Source organism: Eublepharis macularius, chromosome 13 (assembly GCF_028583425.1).
Source record: "Eublepharis macularius isolate TG4126 chromosome 13, MPM_Emac_v1.0, whole genome shotgun sequence".
Taxonomy (NCBI): domain Eukaryota; kingdom Metazoa; phylum Chordata; class Lepidosauria; order Squamata; family Eublepharidae; genus Eublepharis; species Eublepharis macularius.
In genome coordinates, this window is record NC_072802.1 from 28,378,961 (window position 1) to 28,400,493 (window position 21,533).

Below are 21,533 nucleotides of genomic sequence, written 5' to 3' on the forward strand. Positions count from 1 at the left end.
GGGTCCCAATCTGATACAGCACTCAAGTTAAGAAGGAAAAAGGAGACTGAGAAAGAGACTCTCATATAAGAAGATCTTTATTCCCCTAACATGATACAAACCTAGAAAAATGGAATGCAAGGGAAAGTAAAAACATAAAACAAGTAGTGAAGGCCTGCAAAAAAAAAAAATTGCAGCAATCCTTCCTTGTTACCACCTCCCCAACCTTCACTGTCACATTTGCCATTCCCTGTGCTGAAAATTTTAATGTATTGGGCTTCAATCCGCAGTTCCCCACCATGCCGGAAAATGACATCACTTTCAGGCATGATGGGGGAGTACAGGGCTGTGTGCATGTCTTTCCTCCATGCCTCCCCCCTGCTGCCCAAGTGAGCAGGGCTGTGGTAGTAGGTGAAGGCAGGGGTTCCCCCACCCTTCACAGAGACCTTGCAAGCCTACCCATTAATTTCTCTTGACGTAGCTTAGCTAAATACTTGCAGGTCAAATTTTGCTTAGTAAACAGACTACAGCCTTGTCTGTGTAGCTCACAGTATTTCTCGAAACAGGATCTGCATAATGAGACCTTCCCCATGAGATGCAACAGGCATTCTGTCTTAAGCCCCTTCATGGCTATATTTTAAGGTCAAAAGACGTATCATGAGTTCCAGTCCAGTCACAGAACTCCAGCATCCCGTGTAGTTTGACCTCTTGTTTTTTTTTTTTTTTTAAATTTTTTTTATTGGGTTAGAACATTAATATTTTTACATTACATTACATTCAATTTTCCCCTAATTTTTCGTTTCTAACCCCCTCCCTTTCCCCCCCTTTTGTTGACTTCCAACAGCTTTCCCACCCTCTGTCCCTTTTCCCTTACTTCTATTAACTTCCTCTGTCTAAAACAAATATATATTCTCCATTATATTAAGCAGTACATCTTTAACTCTTTTACTTATTATACATCCAAACTATACTTCTTTAGATAAACAATTTATCCCATTTTCCAGTTTTGAATATTTCTATATATCATAAACCATAAAAATTTCCCACATTTAAATCAAACAATTTGATTTGTTCTCTATATATTAATCATTTCTTCTTTTTATAGTATTTCTATATAACTCATCACATAGTCAGTCGTTTTAACTCTTCTATACATTCAGTTTGGTGCATATAAGTCTTATCAAGTAAAAAAAAATATTGTTAATTACTCAATCCTCATGTTTAAACCGTTAATTATTCTCTATCAATATTCTGTCAATTAACCTTTACATATCTATATATATCTCAATCAATTAATTAATCTAACTGCTTATAAATTCACATTTCTCTTCCTCCCCCGGTAAAGTCACCCCTCTCTTTTATATTGTACTTCAGTAGTTCTCAAACTGCCACAGTTTTCCTCCCACCTCCCACTTCTTCTCCAGATATTGTTTCAGCTTCTCCCAGTCTGTGTTAAACTGCCCTGACTCCAGATCTCTCAGTTTTCTTGTCATCTTATCCATTTCAGCCATATACAGCAATTTGTAGATCCAATCTTCAATAGTTGGCACTTCTTGTACTTTCCATTTCTGCGCATACAAAAGTCTAGCTGCTGCAGTCATATAAAATATCAACGTCCTATGATGGGCTGGAATTCCCTCCATTCCCAAGTTTAGCAGCAGGAGTTCTGGGTTCTTATTTATTTGAAACTGTAAAATTTCACTCATTTCTCTTATTATTTCCCCCCAGAACTGCCTAGCTACCTCACACGACCACCACATATGATAGAGGGAGCCCTCATGCTTCCTACATTTCCAGCATTTATTAGAAGTGTTCAAGTTCCCTAGCGCAATCTTCTTTGGTGTCATGTACCAACGATAAATCATTTTGAAAATGTTCTCTTTAATATTAATACATGTCGTTGTCTTCATTGTAGTTTTCCACAAGTATTCCCATGCCTCCATTGTTATTTCTTTATTGAAATTTATAGCCCATTTCACCATCTGTGTTTTAACTATCTCATCCTCAGTGTACCATTTCAACAGTACTTGGTATACCTTGGATATTCTTTTCTTGTCTTCTTTAAGAAGGGTCTGCTCTAGTTCCGAGTTCTCTGTTCGTATGCCCCCTTTTGCAGAGTCCGAATTGTATAAGTCTCTAATCTGTCTGTACTGGAACCAATCATAGTTAGGTGATAGTTCCTCTTGCGTCTTTATTCTAAGTTTAGATACTTCAGTTTTAGTTATTTCTTTGTACGTTAAACATTGTTGTTCATTATCAACAGCTCTCGGATCTATCACCTCGTATGGAACCACCCACAAGGGGGTTCCTTCTTGTAGATAAATTCTGTACTTCTTCCAGATTGTATATAAACTTCTCCTTACAAAATGATGCAGGAACATCGAGTTGACCTTTACTTTGTCATGCCATAGGTATGCGTGCCATCCAAAAAAATTTTTATATCCCTCTAGGGCTAATAGTTTCTTATTCTTTAATGTCATCCACTCTTTTAACCAAACTAGGCAGATTGCATCATGATAAAGTCTCAGGTTGGGCAGTTGCATTCCGCCTCTTTCCTTTGCATCTTGTAGAACTTTTACTTTCACTCGAGGCTTCTTGCCTGCCCAAACAAAATCTGATATTTTCCTCTGCCATTTTTCAAATTGTTTAGAGTCTCTGATGATTGGTATTGTCTGTAGCAAAAACATTACTCTTGGTAACACATTCATCTTAACTGCTGCAATCCTGCCCAACCATGACAAATTCAGTCTATTCCATTTGATCAAGTCTCTCTCTATCTGAGTCCATAATTTTTCATAATTATTCTTGAACAAATCTATATTTTTTGCAGTCAGCTCAACTCCCAAATATTTCACCTTACTAGTTACTTCACAGTCCGTTGTTTCCATTAACAATTGTTGTTTCTGCTTAGTCATGTTTTTGCATAATATCTTTGACTTCTTTTTGTTAATGAAGAAACCTGCCAAGTCACCAAACTCCTTGATCTTATCTATCACTTTTGGCATGTTCTCCAATGGATCTTCTACAATTAACATTATGTCATCTGCAAATGCTCTAACCTTGTATGAATAGTCCTTTATTTTTATTCCTCGTATTTCCTCATCTTGTCGTATTTGTATCATCAGAATCTCCAATACTAAAATGAACAACAATGGAGATAACGGGCAACCTTGTCTTGTTCCTTTACTAATCGTCAATTTCTTAGTCAGTTCATCATTCACTACAATTGCTGCAGTCTGGTCTCTATAAATTTCTTTAATTGCTCTGATGAATCTTTCTCCCAGTTGTAGCTTTTCCATAGTGGCAAACAAAAAATCCCAGTTTAAATTGTCAAACGCTTTTTCAGCGTCTACAAAGAAGAAACCAACCTCTTTATCACAACGCTTGTCATAGTATTCAATAGCATTGATCACTGTCCTTAAGTTGTCTCTTATTTGTCTGCCCGGCAAAAAACCTGCTTGTTCTTCCTCTATGACTTCCGAGAGCCACCCCTTCAGTCTCTCCGCCAATATCTTCGCAAAAATTTTATAATCATTGTTAAGTAATGATATAGGCCTGTAATTTTTCACGTTAGTCAGATCTTGGCCCTCTTTTGGGATCAATGATATATTCGCTTCGCTCCAAGTGTCTGGAATTCTTTGATCCCTAAAAACTCCGTTCATCACCTCTTTTAGGAATGGTGCCAGTTCGTTGGCCATTGTCTTATAAAATTTAGCCGTAAGTCCATCTCGCCCTGGCGCCTTTCCTAGATTTGCGGATTGTATTGCCTTACTTATTTCCTCATCAGTTACTTCACTGTTCAACTTATTTCTCCAAGCTTCCGAGATCTCTGGAAGTTTGGTTCTCTCCAAATATGATGCTATTGATTCTTTGGTTACTTCTTTTTTATTATACAGCTTAGCATAGAATTTATAAAAGGCTCTACTAATGGTAGTCTGCTCCAGGTACGTTTTATTTTCTTCACAGATTTTATTTATTATTTTCTTTTCCCTTTTCTTCTTCAATTGCCATGCCAAATATTTCCCAGGTTTATTAGCACCCTCAAAAGCTTTTTGATTCAGTCTTTTAAGGTTCCACTCCAATTCTTTATTACTCATTGCTGTTAACTGTTCTTGAAGAATTTTGATTTCCTGATGTATTTTCTTTTTCCCTGGTCTCTTTTTTAACTGTGCTTCTTTGGCCTTTATTTTCTCCTCAATCTCTTGTCTTTTCTCCTCTTTCTTTTTCCTTGCTCTGCCATTTAAGTCCATTAGTATGCCCCTTACAACCGCCTTGTACGCGTCCCAAACTTTACTGGTTGGTACTTCTTTATTCACGTTATATTGTATAAAAAACTTTGTCTCTCTTCTCAATATTTCCATATTCTCACTTTCCTGTAACAAGTCCTCATTTATTCTCCAGGCTTTCCTTTTTCTCCTTTTTCCAAATTTCCACATAATTGGATTGTGATCTGAGCCTACCATCGGCATTATTTCTACCTCCTTAGTCCATAACGCTAAGTCCTTTGAGGCCCAGATCATATCAATTCTTGATAATGTAAGATGCCTTGCAGAATAAAAAGTAAACTGTTTGGTTTTAGGATATTCTCTCCTCCATACGTCTTCGAGAGTCTCTTGTTGAATCAACTCAAAAAAAAGCTTTGGCAATAGTCCTCTTTTCTTTTGTGCTGTTGTAGTCTTTTTGTCTAGTTCCAAATCTGTCACTCCATTGAAATCTCCAGCAAGAATTATCTGGTCATATACAAGATCGTCTAAATGCTTCCTTAAATCCTCAAAGAAGCTTTCCTTTGCACCGTTAGGTGCATAAAGTCCGACTACCAACACTCTCTTTAAATTCCAATTACATTCCACTGCTACAAATCTAGCTTCAACATCTCTCATAACAAATTTTGGCTGCAGCTCCTCTTTTATGTACAACACCACTCCTCTTTTTTTCTTGTTAGAGGCCGCTACAAATTCTTTGCCCAATTTTCCAGATTTTAAATATTTTACATCCTGTTTTCTAATATGGGTCTCCTGCAAACAAACAATATCACATTTTTGTTGTAGTAGCCAATGAAAAATATTTTTCCTCTTATTCGGTGAGTTTAGTCCATTTACATTCCAAGATAATACTTTACACTCCATATTCATGGTTTTGTTGGTAAGTCTTTTTCATTGTCCTTGATAAATCTCTCCATCTCCCGCTCAGATCTGATGCGTTTTTTTGCCCCTCCAAACTCAAAGGACACTCCTTCCGGTAACTCCCATCTGTATCTGATATTCATGTCCTTCAAAGTCTGAATTAGCACTCTATATTTTTTCCTGTCCAGTAACACTGATCTGGGCAGTTCCTTCATTATGATAATCGTCTTGCCATCAATCTCCAATGGATCTTGAAATTGTTTTGTCACAATCCTCTCTTTCATGTTTCTAGTTGTAAACTGCACAATCACATCCCTTGGTAGTTTCCTCTGGGTTGCAATTCTCGAGTTCACACGGTACGCCACATCTAGGATAGCCACAATTTCCTCCTCCTCCTTCCCCAGGTAATCAGCCAACACCTCAGTCATCTGTTCTTGCGCTGACTTCCCTTCCACTTCTGGCAGACCACGAAAACGAAGCTGCTTCTCCATGTGTTTAGTTTCTGCAACTGACATCCTCCCCTTCACCAGTCTCATCTCTGTTTGTTGCGTGTCTATTAAATTCTCCATCGCGTCTTCTACTGTTTTAACTCTCTGCTGCGTTCCTTGTAATTCACTACTAATTGTTTCCACGCCTTTTTTCACTTCTGACAGCTCCGACTTTACTGTCTGTGTAACTTCTTTGACCTCTTTAATAAGCTCCAATTTCGTGTCCTTAAGTTCTTTCATCATGTCTATAAGTTTTTTGTCCAAATTTTCTATTGCCGATTGCCACTCTTTTTTCGACATCGTGGGGCTTGCTTTAGCTCGCTCCCACGAATCTGCTCTCTTCCTTAGCTCCGTGGCGTATATTTAAACGTTTTCCTTTTTTTCAAATGTCCCAATCTTTGCCAAAATTAATTTTTTTTTGTATCCAAAATGTCGGGCGTCTTTTCTCTATGGTTTCTCTATGTTATTGTAATCCAAGATGGCCTACTTCCTCTTCCGCTGAAGCCGCGACCCTTCCCCTTTCAAAAATGGTGATTCCCTACTTCCTGTCCGTCGGCAAGGGCCGCTTCCCTCCAGCCACTCTATTGTTGTTACGCACTTCCTGTCTCCCGTCTTCCCACAGCAGGTCTCGCGATGGTGTCTTTTTCCCACAGCTCCAAAACCACAGGTATTCAAAACAATAGTCCGATTTTTGCAATAACTTCTTTAAATTTAGTCTCTTTTAAAATACAACTCCTGCCGATTCTTCACCTCCTTTTCACTAGTCTGTTGCAGTTTAAAAATCTACTTTCTTTCCTCTCTGTTTTTATCAATCTGTCCCGTTTCAAGAGATAGCGATCTTTACCTTCTCTTCAACTTTCTCGGGTTGTAATCGCTGTTTCGATCTTAAATTCTCCTCTCGACTTCCCTCCCCGATCGAAGCTTGGGTATGTAGGTCTTATGCCAGCCGAATTGGCCCCAAATCTGCCGCAGAGATTATAGCCGACCCGTCGCAAGGTGGGACCTCAAGGATCGGGGGGGAAACTCCTTGAGTAGAGCCCCCCCTCGTCCGAGATCTAGCTCACCCTAGGGTCTTGAGCGTTCTTTGCCTGCTCCCCGCCTGAGAGCAGTCGGCCGCGGGTTATTTTCACCCCTCCAGCCGGTTAAAACGGCAGTCCGGTCAGCTCCGCAAATGGAGCTGCGTTAGACCTCCATGAATCCCAAACCGGAAGTCTAGTTTGACCTCTTGTGTTGAAAAAACTAGGTCTTACTTCTCCAACTATTTTGGTTTATGATACAGAGTTGTTGTAAAAATTGTAGAGATATATGTGTATGTTTAACATGTGCAGAAAAAACGATATGCAACTACTATTATTACTGCTTAGGTATTCAGATATGAAAATGTAATGCTATTTATATTAGGACTCAAGAAGATAAAAATAGTTTTGTTCGAAGCAGGGGGATTTACTGTGTCTTTTTAAAAATTTAATCAGCATCTTGTTGGGCAAATGCTTCTTTTATGTTTCCTTCACATCTAGTTTCTAGCATTGAAGGGCGGAGGAACTAAAACCCCAGGATTTCATCATTTGTGTTCCCTCCCGACACGATGATAAATTATAAGAAATTTCTTCATCTTCTCGAATTCCCAAGTGAACACATGAACATATTCATGGAACAGACACTACAACCATGAAATAAAAGAGAGATTGCACAATCACTGACTTTAAAAAAAATCATGCCTTTTAACTAAGGGAATTCATTTTTCTTTTTAAAATTTCCAGTGGATCAACAAATTACTGTAGGCATGCTCTGGCACTGAAAGGAAGTTAACTAGTTTCACTTCTTGTAAAGGTAATTTCTTTTTTTAAAAAGAAGGTTGAAATGCTAATTTCAATACATTATCAGTCCATCCTTCTTTTCTCTGAAATATTTCCAGCTGAAATAAATGAGAAAAAGCATTCCCGTCCTGCACTCCAGCATCTGCCAAACCAATATTGCTTGTCTGTATATTCCAATAATTAAGTTGAAGTATTCATATCTTTTCTATTACAGTGTCTTTTCCTGGAGCTTAAACAAGAACTTTGTTTGTGAAGTAAAATGCACAGGCCTCTTTTTCAACATCGGTATTGATTTTTCTTTTTGTCTTCTAACAGGAGACCTGTAACTTCTACACTGCAGGGGGGGAAAGGACTCCAGCATAAACTACTCATGGTGATAAATTGCTGATCTTGGTCTATATTTAAAGACTACCACAGTCAAGCTAAGAACTAGTAGTACTCTGGGAAAAATACATGTAAGAAAGCCCTCTCAAGTCAAAGAAAGGTGTGTTTTGTGAGAAATCTATCCTTCCCCTCAGCTTGTTTCCTGGATCCTGTGGACGGCCTAGTCTTTGAAACGTTTAAAAATCAGTGCTACATTACTGAACTTTAAGTGCAGGGTGAAAACAAGTCCTCATGTCCCCACATGGTTATTATAGAATCAAATCAGTTCTCCATGAGCTTGGGAACTCGGCACCAAGCTTAGAACTCCAATGAAGATCTGATCAACAGGACCCATTGTGGTAGCATGGGGGACACAAAGACTTTAAATGTATAAATTGGCATACACACTGTGTTTTATCATTGTTATAAGCCACTTTGGGTGGGTCGCTGTGTTGTTGAGTCCGGTAGCACCTTAGAGACCAACAAAGGTCTCTGACTGACAAAGTGAGCTTTAATTCATGCGAGTTTATACTCCGGACCATTGTGTTAGTCTTTAAGGTGCTACTTAAAGATCTTGAATTTTGTTCTCCCTGTACTGTGTTTGTAAAGCACTGTCAAGCTGCAATGGACTTATGGCAACCCAGCAAGGGGCTTTCAAGGCAAGTGAGAATCCTGTCATCCCAGCCAGTGGCTGAAACCACTTAGGCTGGTGGCAGCCATTTGCCTCCCTGGCAGGATGGAGGCAGTGGATGTATCCCTTCATTGGGCTTTGCTGCTGGGGGGCGGAGCTCTATAGCATTTGCCTGCCGCTCCGCCCCTCCAAAGCGCAGTCTGACCTCGTGCTCGGGCTGGGCAGGACGTGCTGTCCGCTTCTGTGCACGAGGCCTAGGAGGAAGGGTTTGTCCGTGACCGGGAGTGGCCGGTCGGCTGAAGAGAGCCTTCCTGCTGCCTTTACCTGCCGCGCTTCTCTGGGATTGGAGCAGCGAGTCGGGTGGCAGGTTTTGTGGGGTCGCAATCACCGCGCCGCTTCTGAAGCAGCGGCGGGTGCGGTATCGTCGGCGGCACCCCCCGCGCTCTGAGTTCTTGGGCGCCTAGGAAGTGGAGCGCCTGGGTGCGTCGCGCACTCCGGCGGCGGCGCCTGAAGCGGCTCGGCTTTTCCGGCCGTTTTATTGCTGGTCGGGCGCTTTCTAGCGCCGGCGGGGTTTCGGGCGGGCTGGCACGTTCCTGCGGGTGTTAAACACGCCCCCCCCCCGACAAGCCCCTGTCTCAGTGCACCTTTGCTCCGCTCCTGCCGTCGGCGTCTGTTTTGGACGGTGCAGGAATTTTCCTGTGGGGCTGAATAGCAGGGGTTACCAGGCTCTGCTTTTTAGCCGCGGCCTGTTCCCTGGTTCCGGCCTCTGCCTCCCCCCCCCTTCAGGCCAGTTTATAGGGCTATAGGTGATCGGGGGAGTGGCAGCCATTTTGGGGTTTTAGGTGACGGCGGCCATTTTGCAGGCAACCGCTGCGATTCAGCAAGGTTTGCTGTCTCACCCGTGGCTGCGGTATACAGTGGTTAAGTGGTTAGGCTGTTTGTCAGCACGTTTGCCACACCCTGGGTGAACTCCTCTAGCACCTTTTTTGACTGGGTTGCTGGGGCATAGTGGTTAAGTAGTTGGGCTGTTTTTGGCACCTATTTGCCTTTTGTAGGCTTAGAGCTTCTGCCTTGCAGCAGGTGGTGCTTGTTCTGAGCTCCTGCTTGGCTTCTAATAATTTGGTAGCCCCCTTTAATCCCTAGGATGGGTCCTAAGAAGGGGGTAGGCTCTTCCAAGGGCAAACAGCCCGCTGCACGCCCCTCAAAGCGGCCAGCAGTGGCTTTGTCTTCGGATGAGGAGGACGGGGGTGGTGTTAGGCGTGACATTTTGGCTAGAATTGCGGCCCTTGAACAGGCTAGGGCTTCTACTGCGTCTGCGGCTGGGTCTGCCAGTACAAGACCCGTGCGGGCTGCTTCTAAATCTGCCTCAATTAACGACATTCTTTCTCGTCTGGCTGCTTTGGAGGGGACCTCTGACGGCAGTGTCGTGGTTCAGGCTTCTCCAGATGGCGGTCGGGTCAGTGAGGAGGCGACGGTGGAACCAGGAGCATCTGGGTTCGAAGGGAACTGGCCAGAAGATGCAGAGCAAGTGGCACTGGTGGTGCAACCTCCGGACGCCAATGGTAAGTCTTCTTGGTCTCAGCAGGGAACGGCTTGGCCTTGGGCTCCAGTGAGTCAAACATCTCAGCACACGTCATACATGCACACTGCGCAACACACCCCATATGCACAAGATGGCTCCTCGAGGGGGGCTGCTGGAATGGGTGTGGCTCCTGAGTGGGGTCAATGGCGGCAGTCACTGGCCACAGGGCAGTCACCTGCGCCGCCTGGTTGGCCTGCCTCCCCCATCCAGTCTCAGGCGGGGATGGGGCTTGTCCCCCCTTGGGGGTCATTTATGGGTGTCCCATGGATCAATTATGGCAGCGTCCCCTACCGAGCTCTGCCAGTCGGGGATACAGCTATGCCTTTGGGGGACCACCTGACCCCTGCTACCAGGGAAAAGATCTTACGTGGTGAGTATGTCGATGTCTTTACCCTTCTCTTCAGGGAACTGGAGAAGAAGGATAAGGAGGATTTGGAGGATAGGGACAAGGAGCGCCTTAAGCGCCGCAAGATAGACAGGACCTGGGCAAATTGGCTTCCTGGGTTTTTAATCTACGCGGGAGTCATTGCTAGGGTTCAGCCTTGGAGGGCGGCCCCGCTCTTTCAGTATATGGATATCATATACAGAGCTCATACTGACTTCGCTGGTGCAGCTTGGCTGCAATATGACGAAGAATTCAGGATGAGGGCCGCCCTTAATCCGGCCTTGCCGTGGGACCAAATTCATCAACACCTATGGCTGCAGCTGATGACCCCGGCAAAATCCAGCATTGGGGATCGTTCGGACAGTGGCCACATCGTGCAGCGATCCTCTGCAGGCCCGGTGGGATCTTCTTCTGGTGCTTCTGCCCCCCGCAACTTTGCGGGGCAGTCGGTTCAGCCCCGACTGCTTTGCTTTGAGTTCACCTCGCGCGGGGCTTGCAGCCGGAAGAACTGCCGCTATGGCCATGAGTGCCCAATCTGTAGGGGACCACACGCCCTCAGTGCCTGTAAGAGGCAGAAACCATTTGCAAAAAAAGGGGGCGGCTCAGGTGGGCAGCAGGGCCCTGGGAAAGGGCCCCAGCCCAATAAAAGTGAGGGTCCTTGAGGCCATGTTGGCGCACTACCCTAGGAGGGCGGACGCCCAGTTTTTATTAGAAGGTTTCACGTTTGGTTTCAGGATTCCTTTTCAAGGGCCTAGAACTTCCTTCATGTCCTCCAACTTGCATTCTGTGGTGGGCATGGAGGACGTGGTACGGGCTAAGATAGCCAAAGAGTGCACAGAGGGTAGGGTTTTGGGCCCTTTCCCCTCCCCTCCTGTGCCTAATTTGCGGGTATCCCCCCTGGGTGTGGTGCCCAAAAAGGCTGCTGGTGAATTTAGGTTAATTCACCACCTGTCTTACCCCAGGGGTAGCTCCGTAAATGATGCGATACCAGAGCACTTGTGCTCGGTGCGTTACACGTCTTTCGACCAAGCGGTTAAGGTGGTTAGACGCTGTGGCAAGGGAGCGGAGATGGCGAAATGCGACATCAAGTCGGCATTCCGCCTCCTCCCAGTTCACCCGGAGGACTTCGAGCTCCTTGGGTTTGCTTTCGAGGGTCAATTTTATATGGACAGGGCCCTCCCAATGGGTTGTTCCATCTCTTGCGCGGTTTTTGAACGTTTTAGCACGTTTTTGGAGTGGGCTTTGCGTCAGAGGCAGTGCTGCCGTGACACCGCCCACTATTTGGATGATTTTATCCTGTTTGGGCCCCCGGGGTCGGGGCAGTGTGCCCGCCTTCTGGGGGATTTTATCTGCCTGGCTGATGAGCTGGGTGTGCCCCTAGCACATGAAAAGACGGAGGGCCCATCAACTGTCCTGACCTTCTTGGGTGTTGAATTGGACACTTTGCAGCAGACTTCAAGGCTGCCGGTTGAGAAGCTCCTTGACTTGAGGGCACGACTGCGGACCCTGCTGTGTAAGCGCAAAGTGTCCTTATTGGAGCTTCAGCAGGTGGTTGGCCACTTGAATTTTGCATGTAAGGTGGTGGCCCCTGGCAGGGCATTCCTGCGGCGTCTTTGTGATGCCATGGGGACACTTCGGCTTCCACACCACAGAATTCGCATTTCGGGAGGAATGTGAGAAGACCTGGAGGTCTGGCTGCAATTCTTGAAGGGATTCAATGGGGTCTCCTTTTGGAGGCAGGAACTTTTGTTAGAAGGGGATCTGCAGGTTTCCTCTGATGCCTCCGGTTCCATAGGGCTTGGAATTTATTTCAGGGGACACTGGTGTGTGGCCAAGTGGCCCCGGGAGTGGTTGGAAGCTGGGCTGCATAGGGATTTGACGTTGCTAGAGTTTTTCCCGATCTTAGTGGCGGTTTACCTTTGGGGGGAGGAGCTTGCTAATCACTCCGTGCACTTTTGGTGCGATAATATGGCGGTGGTTCAAGTTGTGAACTCCCTTTCTTCCAAATCGCCCCGGGTCATGAACCTGGTCCGCGCCTTTACCTTAAGGTGCTTACACCTTAATATATTGTTTTCGGCCAGGCATATTCCTGGGGTAAACAATGAGGTGGCAGACGCCTTGTCTCGTCTGCAGATGGACCGATTTCGACGGCTTGCCCCCGAGGCCGATTTGCTGCCAGCCCTGGTACCTCAGGAGCTGTGGAGGATTGGGAATCCGAAGCCTCCAGGGCCATCCAATTAGCCATTGCCCCTAGTACCAGGAGGGCATATGACCGGGCGGTAAAGCAGTTCGCTGCATTTAGGCAGGAGGTAGGTCTCCGCCAATTGTGGCCTATCCCAGTTGAGCATGTAGCGCGCTTCTGCGTGGCTCAAAAAGGTAAGGGACAGGGGGTTAAGTACATACGCAGCCAACTAGCTGCGCTGGCTTTTGCTGCCAAAGCCCGGGGGTTTTCGGACGCCACGGGTGATTTCCGCATTCGGAAAATGTTGGAGGGTTGGTCCCGGGAGGTGGCCGCCCCGAGGGACAGTAGGCAGCCCATTTCTCCGAATATCCTCCAGGGTTTAAAAAACATGTGGTCAGGGGTGTGTAGCTCGCCATTTGAGGAAAGGTTGTTTCATGCTGCATCTCTGATCGCCTTTTTCGGTGCTCTTAGGGTCAGTGAGCTGGTCCCACAGTCCCTTAAGGATGATTCTGGACGTGCCCTTATGGCTTCTGACGTGAAATTTACGGGGGACCATTTGGTTCTTAGGATACGGAGCTCCAAGACTGACCAGCATAAGAAGGGTGTGGAGTTGGTGCTTGGTCGCTGTGCCCTTACGGATTTGTGCCCGGTGGCAGCTTTGAGGCATTATGTGTGTGCCCGTGGTGAAGCGCCTTGTGTTCTTTTTTGCCACAGCGATGGTACCCCGTTGACTAAGTATCAGTTTTGGACAGTCACGGGCAGGGCTCTGCACAAACTTGGCTTGGGCGGAGTCCGGTTTGGGACGCATTCGTTCCGGATTGGTGCTGCTTCTACTGCTGCAGCAATGGGTTACTCCGGACCTGATATCCAGAGGGTGGGACGATGGCGTTCCGGGGCTTACGGATCGTATATTAGGCCTCTGGGGCGGGGAATATCGTCCTGACATGTCTTTTCTTGCAGGCGCTGTGGCTAGCCGGGAGAGGGTGCGGATCCTCATCTGTGGCTATAGCATGGTCTTCTGGGCGGCACACCAAGCGAAGAGGACACGGATCGGGTCCCAGCTTGGATTCAGCCGGTGGGCTACTGTAGAGTGGCTGGGCAGAAGAGGCCTGCGCTGGGCTGGACTGCTGCCGCTATTGTTTGTTGGGAGGAGTGCCCCTCCACCTCACATTTTGGTTGTCCACTTAGGTGGCAACGACCTGGGGTTGATGAAGGGTGTAGCCCTTTCGTGGCAAGTCCGGGATGACTTCCTGGAGATTAGGAAGAGATGGCCCGGTGTACTGATTTTTTGGTCGGCAATGCTTCCGCGCCGCATGTGGCGGGAGGCATTGGACCACAGAGCGATGGAAAGGGCTAGGCGGATGGCCAACAGAGCCCTATTCAAAGCAATGTCTGGTGGGTTGGGGATCTATTTGCCCCATCCGCAGATTCGGGCCGAGTCTGTTGACCTCTACCGAGGGGATGGTGTGCACCTCTCTTTTAGGGGTAACAGCATTTTTCTGAATGATCTGCGGCTGGGGCTTAGGTTGGCTTTAAGCCATCTATGGGGCGCTGAGGCCTACGCAGAGGCTTGGCCTCTGCGGTGGCAGGATTTCAGTCAGGGAAAATCTGTAGCGGGCCGGTGAGCACCCTTGGCACCTCCCCATTGGTAGGGAACTGGGGTCTTTCAGGAGCGGCTGGCTGCCGTACGGCCCAGCTGCGAGGTCAGACACCCTGGGTGGGGAACCCCTGGACAAGCCAGTCTCCCCCCGCTGCCGTACGGCTGGGTGGGGGAGCTTTACAGGGGTGAACCACTCCGCCTGGCCAGGCCGGGTCCCAGCCATTTGATGGATGGCTCGCACCCGGGGCAGCGGGTGCTCGCCCAGACAGGACAGGGCGGGGTCCAGGAGTGACCCCAGGGCCTGACCTGTACCGCTAGTTAGGCCCTTGCCGCAGTTGTTGTTTGCTGTTGTCATTTAATAAAGCGGCCCGATTTTTAAACCCAAAGTCTGGTGTCTGTCTCTCATTCCAACTAGGGGGGCAATCCTGCCATCCCAGCCAGTGGCTGAAACCACTTAGGCTGGTGGCAGCCATTTGCCTCCCTGGCAGGATGGAGGCAGTGGATGTATCCCTTCATTGGGCTTTGCTGCTGGGGGGCGGAGCTCTATAGCATTTGCCTGCCGCTCCGCCCCTCCAAAGCGCAGTCTGACCTCGTGCTCGGCCCACCCTCCTCACCCTATTTCAGTGCGGGACTAGCCGGTTGCCAATGTTGGGGCCAGGTAGGAATTTTTTATCTCCCTTCCCTGATTGGCATTGGGATGGGAGTTTTTTCGCCTACCTCGCACTGGGAGACAGGTGGGGTTACTTGGTGGGGAGGTCTGAGTTTTGTCCCGGGAGCAGGATTTCAGTCAGGGAAAATCTGTAGCTGGCCGGTGAGCACGCTTGGCACCTCCCCATTGGTGGGGAACTGGGGTCTTTCAGGAGCGGCTGGCTGCCGTACAGCCCAGCTGCGAGGTCAGACGCCCTGGGTGGGGAACCCCTGGACAAGCCAGTCTCCCCCCGCTGCCGTACGGCCGGGTGGGGGAGCTTTACAGGGGTGAACCACTCCGCCTGGCCAGGCCGGGTCCCAGCCATTTGATGGATGGCTCGCACCCGGGGCAGCGGGTGCTCGCCCAGACAGGACAGGGCGGGGTCCAGGAGTGACCCCAGGGCCTGACCTGTACCGCTAGTTAGGCCCTTGCCGCAGTTGTTGTTTGCTGTTGTCATTTAATAAAGTGGCCCGATTTTTAAACCCAAAGTCTGGTGTCTGTCTCTCATTCCAACTAGGGGGGCAAACAGAGATGGTTTGCCAATGCCTTCCCCTGTAGAGTCTTCTTTAGTGGTCTCTCATCCAAGTACCAACCCTACTTCGCTTCTGAGATCTGACAGGATTGGGCTATACCATGCCACCTTCCCTCCCTCTCCCTGTATTAGCAAGCAGACAAATCAAACATTTTCAGTAAATAAATAATGATGAAGATGGGGCTGTATAGACCGCTCCCCTCCCCAAGAATTTCTACAATTTTTGTTTACCCCCAAATTCCTTTCAGAATAGACACCTCCCACTTCACCTTGAATTCTGTGGCAACTTCTGGATGGTCTTACCTTCCCCCTCAGATGTTTTGCTAACCTTATTGGTTTACATTAGAAATTGCTTGCTTGGAGCAGCAACCATCTAATTCCCCCTAGAACGTCACTTTACATGAAATTCTACTGTAGGTATCTAAGGTGCAAAAGAGGCATCCAGCCACCTGATGTGTGAGTAGAGATTGATACCTCCCTCTTCTCTGATAACTTGTGAGGAAAAGGAGGGACAGAAATAATCCGAGTCTATCTGTTGGCTACCTGGAATGACAGTGTCACCTGTCTAATACTGCATCAGCAACAACAGCAATAACTGTAGTAAGTCAGTAGAAAGGCAGAGACTATTTTGTTCTCTGGATATACAATCCAAACCAGTGGAGATTTGGAGGCTGTGACGAACACATGAAGCCTTCACATCACCTACCACCCGGACATTTTAACTGGAAATTGAACCTGGGGCCTTCATGCAAAACAGATGCCCTCCCACTTAACCATTGCCCTTCCTCATTGAACCAAAGGTGAAATGAGTATTTCCAAATTTGGAAGTTCAAGCTCCATGGGCTGGTTGTAATAGTATGGAATTGGGTACAAAGGACTTCATGGAAACAACGCCACTAGGAAAACTAGGCAAGCACACAGGCAAAGCAATCTTTGTTTTGATAATGGGATGATGGAAGGCCTTATCAGACTTGCTTTGGGGAAGCTGTACCTGTTAATTAGCACATATATTTAAGAAACTTTTGTTTTCTTTATGGAGGAGAAATATAAATGAGCTGCTGTCACCATTCATTAGAACAATAGAGGCTGGATTTGCTTTGGCTGTGGCAGCAGACAAGTGCAGCTTTTTAAGAGCTTGGCTTTGTAAAAAAAATTGCAAACATTCTGTTCTCTTTCAACTGGAGTAGATGTTAAATGGTGATTACACTGTACTAAAGAGAAAACTAGAAGTAATTCAAAGACAGAATGAAAAGGCGGCAGGGAGATGGGGGCGGGGGGGGGAAATGACACCATGTTTTTTTACGACTTAACAATGAACTTTACTTGATAACCAAATAACGATGCTTTCCTCTTCTTCTGTCCCATCCTGAGCCTGCAAGCTGATTTACATTCAGAATTGTCAGATGGAACAGAATGCAAATGAGGGATCCTGGGCTAAATCCCAAGGTCCATTAGCAGAAAGTTCTGACAGTCACAGATCGTTCCTGCATTCCCCTCTCATAGCATGGCAAAGTTTATTTAATTGTTTATTATTTATGTATGTATTATTCTGGCTGGTGTGGGACCAGGCAGGTCAGGAAGCCATGGTGCAGAATCACTCCTTTTGCCAGTTTGGTATAGTGGTTAAGAGCAGCAGTACTCTAATCTGGAGAACCGGGTTTGATTTCCCACTCCTCCACTTGAAGCCAGCTGGGTGTCCACAACTCTCTCAGAGCTCTCTCAGGGCCAAGCTACACATGACGAATGACACTTGAACGGCAAGTGGATTGAGTGGAGGGCAAGTGAACAGGGAGAAATACACTTGCTGTTCAAGTGTCATTCGTCATGTGTAGCTTGGCCCTCAGCCTCACCCACCTCACAGGGTGATTATTGTGGGGACAATAGGAACAAACCTTGTAAACTGCTCTGAGTGGGTGTTAAGTTGTCACGTGGTATATAAAATGAATGTTGTTGTTGTCTGTCTCTTCTGATGGAAAAGAGAGAATCGGGTGGTTTTGCCCCTTATTAATCATCATGGAACCTGCAACTCCAAGTTTATATTTTCCCAGGATCAGAAAGGACTCCTGTGGGGAGGAGAATGCAGACGTGATCTCTGATCTTAGCATTCATGGCTTGTGAAATCCAAACCTATATGTTTGAAATATCTGTTACATGAAAACATTTTCTGCACTTGGGAATTGGTATGCAAACTGCCCGGTTTTGGAAGTGTCTTGCTGAGCTCAGATCTCCATCCTGGGCAGCAAATTTATAGAGGCCTGCATCTAGAAAAATTTTGTTGTGGTTTCAAATCCAGGGCTGTTGAATGGAATATTTAAAGTGATTGGGTAGATTTCTGGTGGGATGTTGCCAAGTTGGGGTCAAAATTGGTTGATTTTTTTTCTGTTCTCAGTTATTCTTTTCAATGAGGAAGGGGAGGGGGACCAATCGGAGGCTCAGGGCAGCTGTTTTTGTACTTAATGGCACCAAAATTGCACAAAACACAGTCATCCCTGTAGTCGAAAGAACTGCTACATTTCACGCAGATTGAACAAGGGGAGATTTTACAGACCTCCAAATAGATCCCTCTCTGAACAGTTGCTCTAAGTATTCTCTACAAGGGGGAAGGAGGTGGGAAGGAGGGAAGAAGAATGACAGCTCTCTGCAGCTTGGGATTCGCTGGGAGTGCTCTTTGCTTCTTCCTTGCAATGGCATGACTGGAAGGGAGAAAATCTCCAGGAAATCAGTACTGATACAAAGTGAAACGCGAGCTCATGTTGCAGTGCTGGCAAATATCAGAACTCAAGGGGGGGGAAAAACAGATTTATTTTCAGGGAGTGGTTTCATCATGACTACCAAATAGCTAGGACTAGCATTTGCCCTCCCATTAGGAACAAAGAGACGGACACAAAGCTTGGGTGAAACAGGGCCATTTCTGACCGATTTATTTATAATTAAATAACCTAACAGCATAATAACGGCAAGGGTAAACTAGCGGTACAGTTAGAGCGAGGGGTCAACCAGACCTGCTCCTTGAACTGCATGGGCGAGCACCCCCTGCCCCAGGTGTGAGCCATGCATGCATGGCTGTAACCCGGCCAGCCAGGCGAATGGTTCCCCCCTTTAAAGCACCATGCACCCCAGCCGTAAAGCCCGAGGGAAGGCCTTTTCCAGGGGGTCCCAGGGCAGCCTGCCCTCTCTGCTGGCAGCCGTAAAGCCCGCTGCTGATCCGAAACAGGCCCCCATTCCCCACCAATGGGAAAATGCCACCGGGTGCCCACCGGCCCGCTCTGCCTACCCCAACTAACCTGCCACCGGCAGGGCCAAACCTCTGCTTAGGCCCTGACGCCCCACATCTCCTGCAGGGAAAGCAACAACCCTTGCCGTAGATCGGTCAGAAATATTTCGTTACCCTTGACGGACAGGTGAATGCCATCGCCTCTGTAGAGGTTGGCATACGTGTCACGAATCCGCGGGTGGGGCAAATAAATCCCCAGCCCCGCGCACAGCGCTTTGAACATGGCTTTATTGGCCTTACGCCTGGCACGCTCTACTGCGTCATGATCCAAAGCCTCCCGCCAAACACGGCGAGGGAGGATGGCAGACCAAATGATGAGGACCCCAGGCCATTGCTGAGCAACAAACTTTAAGTCAGCCTGTGCCTGCATAGTAAGGGCCTTGCCTTTAACCCATCCCAAGTCGTTGCCACCTAAGTGGATAACTAAGAAGTCCGGCGGTGGGGAACACCGTCCCTCAAACAGGAGCGGCAACAGGCCCGGCCAACGCAGGCCCCGACGGCCCTGCCACTCAACCTGGGCCCAACGACTAAGGCCAAGCTGAGACCCCCACAGGGTCCTCTTGGCCTGATGCGCTGCCCAAAAAATCATACTGTGTCCGCAGATGAGGATCCGACACCTCCTACGGCGAACCACAGCACCAAAAGAAGAAAAGAAAAATTAGCCAAAGCTACAAAGGGTGCGGCAGGGGACGTACATACCCCCGATAGGCCGTCGATCGCCACCACCCCACACTGCGAATGGCTACCTCGGGGTACCCCATAGCAGCGGCAGTGGAGGCCGCCCCTATACGAAACGAATGGGAACAAAACTTGAAACCCTTCAGGCCAAGCTTGGCCAGCGCCCGCTCTGTAATGGACCAAAACTGGTACCTCGTAAGAGGGGTCCCATCGCAGTGACGAAAGAGAAGCCCCTCTTCCGAGCCCCGTACTTTAAGAAAGGCCTGCAACGCCTGTACTGGGCAAAGCTCCTCCTGAGCACACGCACCCAGCTGGACAACTACCCCCTTTCGGCGCTGGTCAGTCTTGGAGCGGCGAAGGTGGATGGAAATCCCATCTCCCACAAACTGCACATCCCGAAACCGAAGGGCCCTATCGGACCTATCGTCACGGGATTGTGCCACAAGCTCCCCCACTCTAAAAGCTCCAAAAAAGGCAGTAAGGGAAGCCGCATGGAATAGAATAGCCTCATACTTTGAGGAGCAAATTGAGTCCCACACCATACTCAACCCACTCAGGATAGCAGGGGAAATGGGTTGCCTAGTGTCAGGCCGAGACCCGGCCTCCCTAGACCACCCTTCTAGCATTTTTCATACCCTAAAGTCCCCGGTAACCTCTGAAAACCCCCGAGCCTTACTAACGAAGGCCAGGGCAGCCAAAAGTCCTCGAATGGACTTCACAGCCAAGCCAGCCCTCTTCTTCCCCACGCAGAACTGCATCAGATGTTCCGCAGGAATGGGCCAGCATTGCTCCAAGCCAGCTTCCAACCGGAAGCTGGCGAACTGTCGCACCACGCGATCATACGACCTTCTGGTGCTAGGAGAGATGGCTAGTCGGATAGCCCTGTGTGCTTCGTCCCTCCAAGAATCCACAGCTCCAAGGGCATCTGGACAGGCAAGGCGTCGGCATCTGGGGCCAATTGCCGGAACTTCTCCATCTGCTGGCGAGACAGAGCGTCCGCCACCCCATTGTCTAGCCCGGGGACGTGCCTAGCCCTAAACAAGACGTTCAAACGAAGGCACCTAAGCGTAAACGGCCTGACCAGCCGCATGACCCTGGGTGACCGGGATGACAATGAGTTAATAACCTGGACCACAGCCATGTTGTCGCACCAAAAGTGGACCACATGATTGGCCAGCTCGTCACCCCAAAGCCAGACGGAAACCAGAATTGGAAAAAATTCCAGAAACGTCAAATCCTTAAGAATATCACCGTCGTGCCATGCAGCGGGCCAGGGCTCTGCGCACCAGTGCCCCCGAAAGTAGACCCCAAATCCCACAGATCCAGTGGCATCCGAGGACACCCGCAGCTCTGCTTCAAGGAGCAGCTCGTCCCGCCAAAAGGTGACCCCATTAAAGAAGGACAGAAACTCCTCCCAAACCCTCAGGTCATCCCTGATCCTATGGGACAGCCGAATCCTATGATGCGGAAGCCGCAATCCAGCCATCACATCACATAACTGCCGCAAGAAAGGGCGCCCCGGCGCCACCGCCTTGCAGGCAAAATTGAGGTGGCCCACCAATTGCTGAAGCTCGAGTAAGGAAGCCTCCCTCTTCCCTCTGAGCACTGCCAGGCGTGCCCTAAGGTCATCAAACTTCGCCTGTGGAAGCCGGAAAGTCTGTTGAACGGTATCAATTTCGATACCCAGATAAGTCAAAACCTGGGTGGGCCCTTCAGTCTTTTCCTGAGCAAGGGGAACGCCAAGTTCTCCCGCCAAAGCTATAAAGCCAGCCAGCAACCGTGCACATTGGCCGGACCCCTGGGGTCCACAAAAAATAAAATCATCCAAATAGTGGGCGGTGTCACGGCATTTCAGCCTGTGACGCAGTGCCCACTCCAAAAAGGTACTGAATTTTTCAAAGGCCGCACAGGAGACAGAGCATCCCATAGGGAGGGCCCTGTCCATGTAGAACTGGCCCTCAAATGTGAATCCCAGCAACTCAAAATCCAATGGGTGGACAGGTAAAAGACGAAAGGCCGACTTAATGTCGCATTTCGCCATTTCGGCCCCAAAACCATTGCGCTTCACCATAGCCACTGCCTCGTCAAAGGATGTGTACCGCACCGTACACAAGTGCTCAGGGATGGCGTCATTAACAGACCCGCCCCTGGGAAAGGACAGATGGTGAATTAAACAATACTCCCCAGCTGCTTTCTTGGGCACTACTCCCA